Raw genomic sequence first — 15,838 nt, 5'->3', positions numbered from 1 at the left:
GCGCCCTCTCCTTCCGATTCCGGCCGCCGCCGCCGCCCGTCTCTGGAGTTCCTCGAAATCCGTGCTGGAAGATCCAGATCCGGAAAACCCTAGAGGTTGACCCGATTTTCGCCCAAGTCTTTCCATCTGCTATTTTTTTCAAGCACTGCTCAACATGCCATAACTTCATGCTCGGTGCTCTGTTTCATGCATATAATATATCAAAATGTTCATCATGAGATGCTATTCATTTTATTCCATTGTGCGATGCTTGTTTGAGTTCATATTGATGCCTAAATAATCATTGCAAGAGTGCTATATGATGTTAACTGTTGTCCGTTAACAGAACTTGGTGATTTGTCTATTCATTGCATTTTGTGCGTGCATCTTATGAGCATGAGCTCTACATGTGTTTTAATCTATGTCATGCCATCTTTACAGAGGTGCTTGCCATGTATTTTTGTGATTTATGTGGTGACTAGAACAAGCATGCAAACTAGGCTTCGTGATGTTGCTGATTTCAGTCCCTGTTCTGCTGTCATTTTGATGCCATGTAAACTTGATGCTACAGAGAGATCCATGCATATTTTGAGATACTTCACTAAGGATGTTTTGAACATATGGTTATGCTCTATCAATCCATGCCCCGGTTTGCAATTATGGAGTGCTCTAGCATGCCATTTTCTTGCTCTACTTTTGCTATAAAATGTTTCCTGGCAGATTGTTTACATGTTATTCAATTTTGCCAAGGTTGCTGTAGTTTACCCTTGCATGCTATGAGCTTGTTCTTGCCATTTTTAGTTTCATAAACATGTCTTCTTGCTGATGCTATGCTTATCTTGGCATGCAATGACTTGTGATGAGTGAATCGAGCTCGCAAAGATGCCTTCATAATTCTGTCAATGCCATACTTTGTTTTCTAGTCTAAATCTGTTAACGAAACTTGCTATGTTTACATGGGTGCCATCATACCTTCTGTTCCTTTTTGGCTCATGGTGAATAAGGAACTTTTGTTTTATGCATTTAGTAGTATCATTCTATGCCTTAATTTTCTATGATATGCCTTAAGTATGTGATGATGTTATCTTTTGCACTTCTGCTATGCTTGTTTGAACCTGTTATTGTGTGATTTAGCGGTAGCTCAGTGTCCATCTTTCGTCAAGCATCTCTTGTACATCACTGACGTATTCTTTGTTGCCATGTTGGAGTAAATTAGCTTGGTTTCTTGATGTATTCTAAGTGCTATCATGCTGTTAATCGCAGAATTGTGTCATTCTTGTTTTGCTTGCCATTTGCAAACCGTGCATCCGTTCTCGGTGATCTTCATATCAATTTCAATCGAAATCATCTCATCTTTCCAGCGGCATAGTTGCTTTGCCAAGTTGGTGCCTTGTTCATCCTTTTTCCTTCCGGAGCAAGCATACACATTGCACATCACATCTCGCATATCATGCCATGTATTGCATCATGTTGCTTGTGCATTGCATCGTAATTGATTGTGGTTCCATTGCTTGTGTTCTTGCTTTGGGTAGAGCCGGTAGACGAGTACATGAAAGAGGAACCTGTTGAGTACGCTAACGAGGATCAAGCCTTCGACAACTCTGAGAACTTTGCAGGCAAGATGACCATACCCTCGATATCACTTCTATCTTTGCTTTGCTAGTTGCTCGCTCTATCGCTATGGTTGCTCTACCTACCACTTGTTTATCATGCCTCCCATATTGCCATATCAAGCCTCTAACCATCCTGTCCTAGAAAACCATTGTTTGGCTATGTCACCACTTTTGCTCAGCCCCTTTTATAGCATTGCTAGTTGCTGGTGAAGATGAAGTTTGTTCCTGGTTGGAACATGGATATTTTGGGATATCACAATATCTCTTGTTTAATTAATGCACCTATATACTTGGTAAAGGGTGGAAGGCTCGGCCTTATGCCTGGTGTTTTGTTCCACTCTTGCCGCCCTAGTTTCCGTCATACCGGTGTTATGTTCCTTGATTTTGCGTTCCTTACGCGGTTGGGTGATTTATGGGACCCCCTTGACAGTTCGCTTTGAATAAAACTCCTCCAGCAAGGCCCAACCTTGGTTTTACCATTTGCCACCTAAGCCTTTTTCCCTTGGGTTTTCGCGAGCCCGAGGGTCATCTTTATTTTAACCCCCCGCCCCCCGGGCCAGTGCTCCTTCGAGTGTTGGTCCGAACTAGAGGCACTTGTAGCGCCACCTCGGGGAAACTTGAGGGCTGGTTTTAGTTGTACGTAGTGTCCATCCGGTGTGCCCTGAGAACGAGATATGTGCAGCTCCTATCGGGATTTGTCGGCACATCGGGCGGCTTTCCGGGTCTTGTTTTACCATTGTCGAAATGTCTTGTAAACCGGGATTCCGAGACTAATCGGGTCTTCCTGGGAGAAGGAATATCCTTCGTTGACCGTGAGAGCTTGTGATGGGCTAAGTTGGGACACCCCTGCAGGATATTATCTTTCGAAAGCCGTCCCCGCGGTTATGTGGCAGACGGGAATTTGTTAATATCCGGTTGTAGAGAACTTGACACTTGACTTAATTAATGCATCAACCGCGTGTGTAGCCGTGATGGTCTGTTTTTGGCGGAGTCCGAGAAGTGAACACGGTTTGGGTTATGTATGAACGTAAGTAGTTTCAGGATCACTTCTTGATCATTTCTAGCTTCTCGACCGATGCGTTTCTTCTCTTCTCGCTCTCACTTGCGTATGTTAGCCACCATATATGCTTAGTGCTTGCTGCACCTCTACCACCTTACCCCTTTCCTACCCATGAGCTTAAATATTGTTTGTCTCGCGGGTGTGAGATTGCTGAGTCCTCGTGACTCATAGATTCTACCAAAACAGATGCAGGTGCCGGGGATACCAGTGCAAGTGGCGCAACCGAGCTCAAGTGGGAGTTTGACGAGGACCTTGGTCGTTACTATGTTTTGTTTCCTGATGATTAGTAGTGGATCCCAGTTGGGATGATCGGGGATCTAGCACTTGGGGTTATCTTCTTTTCATTTGGATTTGAACGTACTCGGTCTATGAGTGTATTTTTTATGATGTATGAATTTATTTATGTATTGTGTGAAGTGGCGATTGTAAGCCAACTCTCTTTATCCCATTCTTGTTCATTACATGGGATTGTGTGAAGATGACCCTTCTTGTGACAAAACCTACAATGCGGTTATTCCTCTAAGTCGTGCCTCGACACATGAGAGATATAGCCGCATTGTGGGCGTTACAAGAAACAAGGCTCGTCTCGTTGCACAAGGTTACACTCTAGTGGAAGGGATTGACTTCGATGAAACATTTGCTCTGGTAGCTAGGCTTGAAGCCATTCGCATACTGCTAGACTTTGCAAATCATTACAACATCCTTCTGTATCAAATGGATGTGAAGAGTGCTTTTCCTAATGGAAAGATAGAAGACGAAGTATATGTCGCACAACTGCCTTGCTTTTAAGATCCAAAACATCCTGATATGCTATACAAGCTCAACAAGGCACTGTATGGTCTCAAACAAGCCCCTCGTGCTTGGTATGACACGTTCAAAGACTTCTTGAAGAGCAAAGGCTTCAAACCTAGTTCACTAGATCCTACACTCTTCACGAAGACATATGATGGTGAACTATTTGTGTGCCAAATCTATGTGGATGACATTAACTTTGGCTGCACCAACAAGAAATACAATGATGAGTTTGGTCACATGATGCAAGAGCAATATCAGATGTCCATGATGGGCGAGCTGAAGTTCTTCCTGGGTCTCCAAATTCGTCAACAACGCAATGACATCTTCATATCTCAAGAAAAATACCTCAAAGATTGCTTGAAGAAGTTTGGAACGCAAGACTAGAAAGGATACATGACGCCAATGCCAACCAAAAGTCATCCGGGTCCCGACGCCAACGGTAAAGATTTTGATCAAAAGGTATACCGCTCCATGATTGGTTCTTTGCTTTATTTATGTGCATCTAGGCCAGATATAATGCTTAGTGTTTGCATGTGTGCCCGATTCCAAGCGGCACCAAAGGAATCGCATCACTTAGCTGTGAAGCGAATTCTTCGATATTTTGCTTACACCCCAACACTAGGATTATGGTATCCAAAGGGCTCGGAGTTTGATCTAGTTGGATTCTCAGATGCTGATTATGCTGGTGACAAGGTTGATCGCAAGTCCACATCTGGCACATGTCACTTTCTAGGACGATCTCTTGTCTATTGGTCTTCAAAGAAGCAGAACTGTGTATCTCTCTCCACTACTGAATCTGAATACATTGCTGTTGGATCTTGCTGCGCTTAGCTTGTCTGGATGAAGCAAACTCTCAAGGACTATGGTATTCACCTGAAGAATGTGCCACTCTACTGCGACAATGAGAGCGCCATCAAGATTGCGAACAACCCAGTTCAGCACTCTAAGACAAAGCACATTGAAATTCGTCATCACTTTCTCAGAGATCATGTCATGAAGGAAGATATTGATATCATTCACGTCGACACTGAAGAGCAATTGGACGATATCTTCACAAAGCCCTTGGATGAGAAAAGGTTTTGCAAGGTGCGGTGTGAGTTAAATATCTTGGAATCCTCAAATGTCCTGTGATTGGGCACACATCCTAACACTTATGCATTGTGATGACTTAGATGTGCAACACACGAAGTAATGTATATCTTCAATCAATGAAGACATACACTCTAAGTGTGAATACATTAATGCGGAATTTGACTTTGAAGCGCCACGATAATTGTGCATCGTGTCTAGGTCTAATACTTCCTATACGGTGGGTAACGCCACCACCAAACTTTTGTTTAAAGTGTTTCCCTTAGCGTTATGATTGCTTAGTCTTCGTATTTGATTTGTCTTCATCCCTGACTTATATTCAAGTTTATCTTCATCTTGTTGATTTGGTCTTATACTAGTTATATACATATTTGTGTTCTGTCCTCTACAACGTTCACTTATAGCTATGGCTTCGTGCTGAATCTTTTGATCTAAGTGAATGTGTTCGGACCCTAACCTATCTATGCTTCTACCTCAACTCTATCTGTCCAAATCATATGCATTCTATTGAAAACTGTCGATTGTCTTCACTGAGACCTTGTCACCTGAAGTCAATCTAAAAAACATTTATATCTGTTTTTAATGCTATATCCTTATTGCCTAAAAGCCGGAGAATTCGGAATGACCACCCCGACAATCCAGGCGTGCGTGGGAACATGGAACAACTTCCAAGGTGTTGCATGCTTGCCACGTGCCCTTCAGATGTGAACCGCCAGGGGCACCTGCGTAATTGCGCTGTGCCATCCCTTTCCTTATAAATACCCATCACATCACGGTCAAAATCCTTCTTTCACCTCGCCTCCTCTCGCAAACCCTAGCGCCTCCGCTAGCTCTCGATGACGCCGATGACGAAGCGCTTAGCTGCCGCGACTTCACCGACGCCGTCCTCACGCCGGCCGCGGACATCGTCTTCTCCGCCGCCGTCATAGGTGTCTTCCGTCGCCAAGTTAGGGCACGGAAGATCGAACTGCTCGGCCTCCAACTTCGCTTCGTCTAGCAGTTCTTTGTGTGGTAATTAAAACTTACTTTTTACCGTCTTTTTGATCTGATAGATTCGTCCTTCTTCACCAAAAGCGGTTTCTAGACCTCCAAAGTTGAATCTCTATCTTTTTGCATCTCATACTATGCCTAGTCTGTTCACTTATGCTTCTCTACAAGTTAGATTCCTCACTTTTACTTATTCTTGGATTCATACAAATCTAGAACCAACTCTCAACAAATAAGTGAATGTCTTCGCGTTATGAGGTCAATGTCTTCAAACTGATTTATCTTCAAAATCTTTTGAGAATGCATATGACCTCTTCCCCTTTCCTCGCACCTCTAATGCTGTCACAGGTACATGTCCGTGGGAGAATTCCTTGGTTCTCATAGTCTGCATTCATTTACAAAATTCTTACAGAGTCACATAAATTCTCCTAAAGCCAGTTCTTGTCTGACCAGCCGCCAGAAGCCCTTGCTAGTTTTGAAGCCTTTCAGGTTAAGCTTCATGGCAACAGAGAAGTCAGCTAGAAAGGGTGGCAGACAGCGCCATGGGAATACTTCCAATGATTTGCCACCTGATCCGCACGAACTGTACAAGACAGACCCAAAGGAGACTTATGGTGAACGCAAGAATCGAATCCAATGGATTCGAAGATATTGGGCAGAGGAATGGTTCAAGTACAGATTTGTCACTGAAGAGTATGCCGAGAAGAATGCCATCAAGCGACCTTGGGGAGATATCCTATACAAGAATCTTCATCCCAGGTCTAATACTGAAGCTATTGATCAAGGCTTCTATCTGTGCATGGTTCGCGGACCACAGCCAGAGAATGCTGATCCTTCTTCTCTGTTGTGGTGTCGCGAAGACAATTTGTTCAAGCGCAACTTCAAGTTTGCAAAAGACTCTGCTGTGAAGAACAAGAAGGCATTTGGACTTAACTACAACCCAGGTCTGTCTGCTCCTCGAGAAGATGGCACCCGTGAAGCCAATGAAAATAGAAGCGGCCCCTTCTACAACCTCGAAGGCCTCATCACTCACATTGTCGTCCAAGGAGCAAATGTGGATTACTCTGGTGATGATGCTGACTCTGATGATGCACCAGCTCCTCCTCCTAAGCCACAGAAGCAAAAGAAATCTAAGGCTTCAAAACCTACTACTGCACCAAATGCTTCTCGAGTGAAGCCATTGGCAACGGCCCCTCCTGCTCCAAGTAACAATTCTGAAGATCTCTCTTGCATCTCCAAGAAGAAAGAGAAGGCAGAGAAGAAAAATATCCAAAGTTCTGGTCAAGCCCTGACACTAGCTGTCATTCTGAGGAACAAAACCGAAGCCATTGATCTGTCATCAGATGATGAGTGTGGAGATGATGCTCTTGAGCAGCTGATAAAGAGTAAGCAAGAGGCGGAGATCTTCAATGATCTGCCCCTCTTCGACGTAAACATTCTGGATAACTTCATTGATGAATGGTTTGACAACCCCAATCCCAGCTTTGATGATCTTCAGCTTCCAATTGGCATCAGCGTTGCCTTTCAAGGCGCCATTGCTCCTGAGCTGGCTCTGGCTCGGCGGATAGTTGAATTGAAGAACAAAATTTATTTTGAAAAAGACCAGTTCAAGAAGCATGTGGCCAAGCTCAGTGTGGCCGATGTTCAAAACTTCAAGTTGATGCTGCATGACCTCAAGGAGGCATTTCACAAAAGGCGCGAAGAAGCCAAAGGTTCATGCGAGCGAATGAAGAATCTAGCTGCCAAGTGTGTTCAAGCTTACAAAGAAGCTGAGAAGCGCAAGGCACTTGGGCGTCCTGGCATAGACCCCAAGCTGGCTGCCAAGAAGAAGAAGCCTGTTGTGGCCCAAACTGAAGCACCAACGCAGGAAGAACCTCGCATTGTTTTCCCTGCCAGTATGACAGGCTTGAAGCCTAAGGTCCCCACAGTGGCTTCAGAACAGAAGAAAACCAGGGCAGCCGAAGCCGAAGCCAGAAAGCGCAAACTCAAGAACACCACTGATGATGCACCACCCACCAAGAAAAGAAAGCCCAAGAAGAAAGATCGGGCTGCTCCCATAGAGCCCCTCATTGTCGAGCCCATTGCTTTTGCTCGTCCTGCATCCGAACACCAAGAGCGTCAGTTGATAGTTCATGAGCCTGCTTCCACAGAGGCTCCTGAAGCTGAAGAAGTTCCAGCGATTGACCCCATCACGGCTGAAGACATTGGTCCCCAAGACAATGTAGTTGATGATGAAGTCCTTCCTCAGATCGAGTGCCCAACAGTATCATCTCCTGTCCTCATGACTAGCGAACTCATCATTATTGGTCATCCTTTGACGCCAATCTCTCTAGATGCCTTATGGGCTGATCGCCCCCAACCAGCGACACCAAGTCAAGACTAACCTCGAACTCCCCCACCTCAAGTCACCAATCCGGTGCTTGATGATGACGACTATGTGGTCCATCCCACTCCTACTCCAAAGGCGTCGCCCACATTTCGCACGCTTCGCAAAGGACCAAGGCCACAAGTCGTTCCATCAAGCGTTCTAGAAGGAGAAGTGCAACCCAATGTGGCAGCACAGCTAGAATTTCCTAAAGCCACTCCTTCTGCGAATGTCTCTGCGTCTGAAGCCAATGTTGGTGAAGACTTACCGGCTGCATCAGCCGAAGAAAATCAGGAACCCCACCAAGAAGAAGAACGTGTTGTCACACCCCTACCAATCAAGAAGATGTTCTCGAGGAGAACGTGTCTGTGCCCGACCCTCCAGCTACTCAAGTGGAGGTTAAAAATCGTGAGGCGGCCACCAATAACACCACTGAAGCCAATGACGTTGTCATGGCTAAAGATAATGTGGCGCCTGCAATAAACACCGTGCATGAAGCCAATGATGCACCTGCACCAAATGTGCAGCCTGACGCCCTTGCTAACGCCACTGCTCCTGTTCCACCACCAAGGCCACACACTATTGAGCAAGCATTTTATCAAGGCGAGCTTGTCACTGTCAGATGGCCAATTCTGGTTCCTCCGCCTACTCCCGGACCACAGTTTGATTATCATGTGGAGCACAGGCCAAAGGTTCAGAAGCCAAAGACGAGGCTGCCAAGGTTTCCAGGTACTGCATCTGCACCAGGATCATTCAATGTCAATGGCTTCATTCTACACAACACCTTCTTCGATAGAGCCAAGAACCCATATTCCAAGCCAAGCATATCATCCGATTGGTTCTGGAGTTATCAGCAGCGCAGCTATTACTCTTGTGTTCTATAGAATCAAAGGCGCATATTTCCTCATATGCGTCTAGATTCCGAAGCCATTGCTGGCTTGCCCTACTTAGAAGAAGCCCTCGACTGTTTCAGAGATGCAGGCCTTCTCCAGTTTGTGACAGATAATGAGAATTGGACTGAAGAGCTTCTGCTGCAATTCTATGCAACTCTCCACATTCGTGACTACAACAGGGATCCGAAGACATGGGTCCTTGAGTGGATGACAGGCAATGTCCATCATGAAGCCAAAGCTCTTGATCTCATTGAGCTTACTGGCCTGTCCACTCCAGGTGAACTTTATGAACCTGGTTGTTAGAATCACCGCAATGCGTTGGAAATCATCTTTCTGAAGCCTGAGCCCAATATGAGCCAAATGCTGAGTATGATGAAGCCACTGCCGCATGATGCTGAATATCCCAAGGAATTCTTTGTTGAAGACCTAGAGTATCTGCCCCGCGCCATCTATCACATCATCAGGCAAACTCTATGGCCCATCAAAGGACATTTTTCCTCAGCAAAGCTAGAAGGCGCAATGAAGACATTGGTCTTCTATATTCTCAATGGCATCAGCTTCAATGCTCAGGATTTCTTCATTCGCCAATTTGCTGCATCTAGCTCAGACATATTTGGTCTGAAATTCTATGCTCCATGGGTTATGCAACTGATCAAGCTTCACTCTGTTGTTGACTATCAGCCCTCTGCACGCAACCATCTCATATTTCTGCCAGAGGTTGATATGTCCGTCAAAGCCATTTACCTTGAGCCTGCCAAGGAGGCAATTTATCTTCACAATGTTGATCATCGGAGTTTCTCTGAGCACGTTGAAGGTGTTCAGGCTGCTTCTCGTGTTTATCCGCTGGCTGGCAATACTCGCCGTGCACGTACTGAAGCCACAGAAAGCACTATTGCTCCAAGGCTCGGAAGCGATTTCGTGTGCTCAATGACCGAGAGCTTCTCGTGGACTTGCATCAGAAACACGACAAGCATCATTACTGGCTAAAGCGTCAGATGCAAAGCCTCTTGGTGGATATCAATCGCATTCGCAACCTTGCCACCAAGAATGCCTTTGTCACTCATGAAACCTGTCGGCGGTCCTGGAAGAGTTCAACATTGCTCAGTGCTGAAGCTGATCTTCAAGACGATGGCTTCACAGAGAGATTCAAGTTCGACACCGCTCCTCCCAGGAATGTTGTCTTGCATCACACTCCGTCCCTTGAAGACTCAGAGTACTCCTCCTCCGGGGCAACTGTTAATGCCAGAGTCCTAGATGACGCCGATGATGCTACTTCACCACCTCCAACTTCGGCACGTATCGACACTACACCAAGTTCGTCTGCACCACCAAACCTAAATGACGACCCTCCTGCCTCACCTACTCCTCATGGGAACGAGTAGAGGCTATGTCTTCACACCTTTTTGGTCCTTACTGACAAAGGGGGAGAAGCATATGTTGATAGTCTTCAAGCGGGTCCATATGGGTGGTTGCTATACTTTTGCCTAGTGTTTACAACTCTTGCTTTTGATACATTTAGTTTTTTTATTTGTAACACTTAAACTTGATGGTCGTCTTCTACTTTTTCTGCTATTCTGTGATTCGACGATAAATTCCGCATGTGCGATGATAAATCCCGCATGAAGTCATTCCGCAGACGTCCATTTTTCATTATGCATGTCATTATTCCTGTATATCTGTTCATGCATGATGTATTGTCTTCATATGGTGAAGAGGATCTCCACAAGTACAACCTGCCATGTGCATTTGCATTCCAACGCAAAACATTTATATGCACATCTTCAGGGGGAGCTTTTTGTCACCTATAAAGACAATATCTTAATCCTTTACAATTTCACATACTTTTATCCCCGTTGAAAACTTCAACCAGTTTGTCATCAATCACCAAAAAGGGGGAGATTGTAAGTGCATCTAGTGCCACCCCTAGTTGGTTTTGGAGTATCAACGACAAACCTGGTTGAGGGACTAATGTGTTTGTGAGAATTGCAGGATAACACAGGTAGTAGTCCCTCATTGATTCGCTTTACCTACCGGAGATGACACCTAAAAATGTGTGAAGACACTGAAGACAATGGTGGTCTGTGAAGCTATTCACGTTGAAGATTATGACATGAGAAGACATCGCGTGAAGACTATGGAGCGCGAAGACTTAGTTGTTTTGTTGTTACCTTTTCTTCTTTGTTGAGTCATAGGAACCACCGTACTGTTAAGTGGGGTCCAAGTGAACAAAGTCAGAGTGACTGAAGTGATGCTCAACCAAATCCTATGTCTTCGAGCGAAGACAATGAGAGCAAATCTTATTCAGAATTGGATGAGTCAGCTTTACTTGTAGCCCAAGTCAAGCTGCCGCGTGTGTCTGAAATCTGACCGTTGAGACACGTGTCAGTTCCTTAGTGACCCAGGGTCATTTCAGACAAATCAGGTCGGGTTGCCCAGTGGCTATAAATAGCCCACCCTCTACACCATAAATTGGTGGCTGCTCAGAGTTAGTACACGGCTTTTGTCGTTTGAGAGCAACCCACCTCCGAAGCATTTGAGAGAGAATCCTTGCAAGGACAAAGCCCAAACCACCCAGAGCCCAAAGAGTGTTTGGAATCACTGAAGTCTTTCTGTCCATGTGATCTGAAGACTTGTTACACTTGAGTACTGTGAATCCTCCAGCCGGTTAGGCGTCGCGTTCTGAGCATCCAAGAGTCATTGTGGATTGCCGGTGAACGAAGTCTGTGAAGGTTTGGAAGTCTACCTTGAAGACTTACCAGGGTGATTGGGCGGGGACAAGGTGTCCTTAGCTCAAGGGGAATAAGGTGAAGACGCGGTCTTCTGAGTTGAATCTCAACCTCCCTAACCAGACGTACAGTTGTCACACCAACTGGAACTGCTCGAACAAATCTCAGTCCTCCCGAAGCTACTGGTTTTGTCCCTCACTTATCTTTACTTACAGTTTGTCTTCGTGAAGTCATTGCCTGCTTGCATTATCTGTTTGACTTCACTGTGTAACTACTTGTCCTGATTGGCTTCATACTATCTTCCATCTTGATCCTTACTACCTAGCTGCTGATAGTCTTCGTGCTTTCACTTCATTGAATACTTGACTATGGCTTGTCTAGTGTAGTCTACCTTCCGCTGTATTCAAATAGTGTCATTTATATCGGTTGTCTTCGAAACTCCCATGTTTTGAAGACTTCCATAAAAATCACCTATTCACCCCCCTCTAGTCGATAACTAGCTCTTTCAATAAGTAAGAGATAGTTATCGCATGATCCGGGCAGTAAGCTTACATGGTAAGTGACATACGAATTACTGCCGAGCATGGCAAGCTATACTTAAATGGTGCGAAGTAGCATCAGCCGAAAAGAAATTAAAATGGTAAGATGTAACTAGGGATGTAAGTGGCAAATAAACGACATCGGCCAGTCCCATCTAGTTAGTTTTTGCTAGCTCCCAAGTTCATTTTCCTCAAAAAACAAAAACTCTTTTGAACTATCATACCACTAGTGGACTTTAATCGGGATTAAGTGGGACACAGCTGACATCCCTAGTTGAAAGGGAGTGTACCACCACTATATTTAAGTTGCCAACGCATCTAAGCAGTTGAAATGATCTGAGAAAGCACTTAACAGTGTGGCCTCATATAAACTATGAAGACAGTCTTGTGATGAAGTTCACAGGAAAATTTAAGGACTCAAATGAACTAGGCATGCATTTCTTAATGATAGCACAACAGACACTGTTGACATATTGGCCAACTCAGATATAGCCTAACAAGTAACTAACATGCATTCGAATCAAGCAATATAGCAAAATAGATAACTGAACTATTTTGTAATTCTATAGGATTACAAGTTGAGGGCACAAGCCAAAAAAGCAGCCCACACACATTACATTTCACGTGTACTAAAACACACTGGCTTACCATATGTTGCTGTGAAGCCTCACTGCTGTTGCAATGTTCTTTGAAGATATCGTCAACATCCCCTGGTTGCAAATCTAGTTGTTGTATTTTATTATGCACCCTCTATTTAGGTAAAATTAATTTTAATTGCATGCACTGGTTCGAATTGATCATCAATGGTTCATCTAAACTAATGAAAGAAGGGTGTGTGATTAAATGACAATATATGTGCTTCACTCTACTTTTATGCTTGTTTGAGGTGCTAGCCCCAAAAGAACAAATATTTTGCTTGATGGGGTTGGCAGCTCCATAATTAATAGAAGCATCAAATTAGTCATGTAGCTTGGGAAGATCAAGAACGCACAAAAAGGTAATGAACAGAGGCTCGGAGCAGTGATGTAATAGCTGGCATCAGAAAATGTAGGGTGAAACAAACAAAAAGCAGCGGAACCACATGCTAGCTGTGTAATTAAGCATAGAGAACATGAAGCAGTCTGATGCAACCAACATGTGGCATCTGTCGACATTCTGGATATGGGGGTATCAAGACTTGCCTGCCTGCGGCCCACCACATGGCTCCATCGACGGCCTGGTACGACCCAACTTCAACATCAACAACTCAAGACCCTCGCGAGGGGCCAAGCCTCGTGAGGCGAACGATGCCAAGACCCCCGAGGGGATCGGCCTCTTCAGGTTGGTTCCTGAGGGGCGGAGAGTTCTATGCAAGGTGCGCCTCATGAGGCTCAGCTGACATGAGCCATCACGATGAATGCCAGGCGGGCGCCAGCGGGCACAGAGCGCCAGTTTCCTCTTTAGTGAAAGGGAGGCAAGCCACAGGCGCGGAGTCCCGAGGAATCAGCCAAAGGTTTCTATTGAGGTGCAACAAGACCAAGACCACCAGGACAGCAGGACGGAGGTCATCACTGAGCCCACTGCAGCATCGCGGCTAGGGGATTTTTGCAGGCGAAGACCACTTTAGTCAGGATAAGTTGTACTACTTGTCCCGTTTCAAATCCGGCTGTTGTGGGATCCCTTTCTGCCAACATTTGGGAAGAGGACCAAGGCCACTGTAAATAGGACTTAGCCACCACCATAGAGAAGGATCCAATTTTAGGGCAACAGGAAGAGATCCACTCTCACCCGACCACCTCACCAGCTCTCTTGAGCTCAAGAACACCTAAACTCCTGAGGCCTGTTCATCCACTATACTAGTTCATCCTCAGCCCTTCGAGGCAAGCCACAAAAACGCTGGAGTAGGGTATTAAACCGCAAGGTGGCCCGAACTAGGATAAACTGCTATTTCTCTTTGTCTCTTAGAGCTCGTCGCGCTAGGCTTAGGAAGATCACGAGTAGGTAGGTTGGGTAGGTTGTGATCTCCGCACGCACCCCAGAGCTCGAACCCGTAATCCGACAGCATCAACACGACACCATTATCATCAATATAGCATGCAAGAAGTAAAATAGTAGGTAGTGATATGTAGGAAGTGTAGTAATACTTAGGACAAAACTAAAGCATTGTAACTATATGTGCACTGGTTTGTAATTTAGCACATGTAACATGTTCACTGCCATAAGTATGGCCCTACAAGTGCAAGAAGAATAACGCATCTCATGAAAAATTGAATGATGCCCTGAAGAAATTCAAAGGTGCGGTGCTTATGCTTAGAAAGTGAACATAGGCGCCGGCCGTTGGATAATAGTACCTGATTCTCGGTGGCGTATGGGTATCGTTGTCATACTTGATAGCTAAGGATCATCGATGGTGCTCGTGTTGTGGTTGAGTTTGGGCCGGCTGTCGCTGTTGCTAAAGCGGCTCCGGTGCTTCGGTTGCGGCGTCTGTCGACATAGAAGAAAGATCATCTATGGTAAGTGAACAGTTCCACGATAGAGAAGAGAAAAGCTGAAGGAGTACAAATTGAAATAACCCGATGAGGCTATGGTGTTAGTAAAGCAGGCCTGGTAGAGTTGAATATGGCGTCCGTGGAGTGGGTCTGGTGCAGTGGACGAAGGGGTCGGCGAAGCACATCCGGCGTGGTGTACAGCGCTTTCCGTGAGGCAGATCTATTGCGGCGGACTAGGGCTTGTATGAAGGGCCAGCAATGGGGCGGATGAGGGAGTCGGTGAAGGGCTTACACTATAGTGGACGAGGGCCCCGGTGAAGCAGATCTGGTGTGGTGGACCATGATTACGGTTAAGGAGATTTGGAGCGGCGAGCCAGTCGCTGAAGCGGCTTCGGTGAAGTGGCAGTTGGGGGTTCCAAGGTGCGGAAGGTAGATCCGGCGGGGTGTGAGGTCCACCGCTGCGGTGGAGGACTAGATTCGGCGGCTTGGCGTGGTTGGGGTGGGGGGTCAGGGAGGGGCTCTAGGGAAGAATGTTGGGCGAAAAGAGGGGAAAACAATGGAGTTACCAAAGCAGCCATTTTTCGTTCATGTGACAGGGGTAAAACAGGAATATCGCAGGGCTAAACTTTTGGGCGCGAGATATTTTGATATGGACAGGAAGTCTGAAAGCTTTTGGCACCTAAAATTAAGTGTTCTGCTCTTGTACGGCCAACTATGATAGCATGGCCGAGAATTTATTTGTTTTGCACGCAAAAAAAGTGCAAGGTTCGAAAATCAATGTCTCCAACTCGAAACTTAGATTGTCCATTCAATTAAAATATGGGTCATTGAGCTAGTGCAAGCAAATGCCATCATATGGTCCAATTCAAATGAAATTCCAAATGTGTTTATCCTAAATATGATTACAAAAGAAAAAATGTGTATGTGTATCAATAAAGTGGATGATTATAAAGTTTGAACATGCCAGTATATGTATATCTCTAGGTTTGATATATGAATTTGAAATCACGAAATCCCAACTTAAAAATGTACCTCCTTTTAAATGAATTACAAAAGCTAATGATGGAGTCGAATTCCAAAATTCCAATCCTAGGTTTGTAATTCTGATACTTCAAGGTATATCACGCATGTTCAAAAGTATTGTTATCTCATAGTACAAACTGTGAAACAAATTGATCAACCATGAGTGCACACACTATTGACCATATATATCTCAATTACGCTAGAGTCCCTCAAATATAGACACCTCACACTTTATCTGAAGCCACCCCCCCCCCCCACACACACACACACAAGTTGTTCTCTCCCCCAGACACAAACACAC

Source organism: Triticum dicoccoides, chromosome 5B (assembly GCF_002162155.2).
Source record: "Triticum dicoccoides isolate Atlit2015 ecotype Zavitan chromosome 5B, WEW_v2.0, whole genome shotgun sequence".
Taxonomy (NCBI): Eukaryota; Viridiplantae; Streptophyta; class Magnoliopsida; order Poales; family Poaceae; genus Triticum; species Triticum dicoccoides.
The sequence above is the reverse complement of the archived record's forward strand: the minus strand, read 5'-3'. Positions refer to the sequence as shown.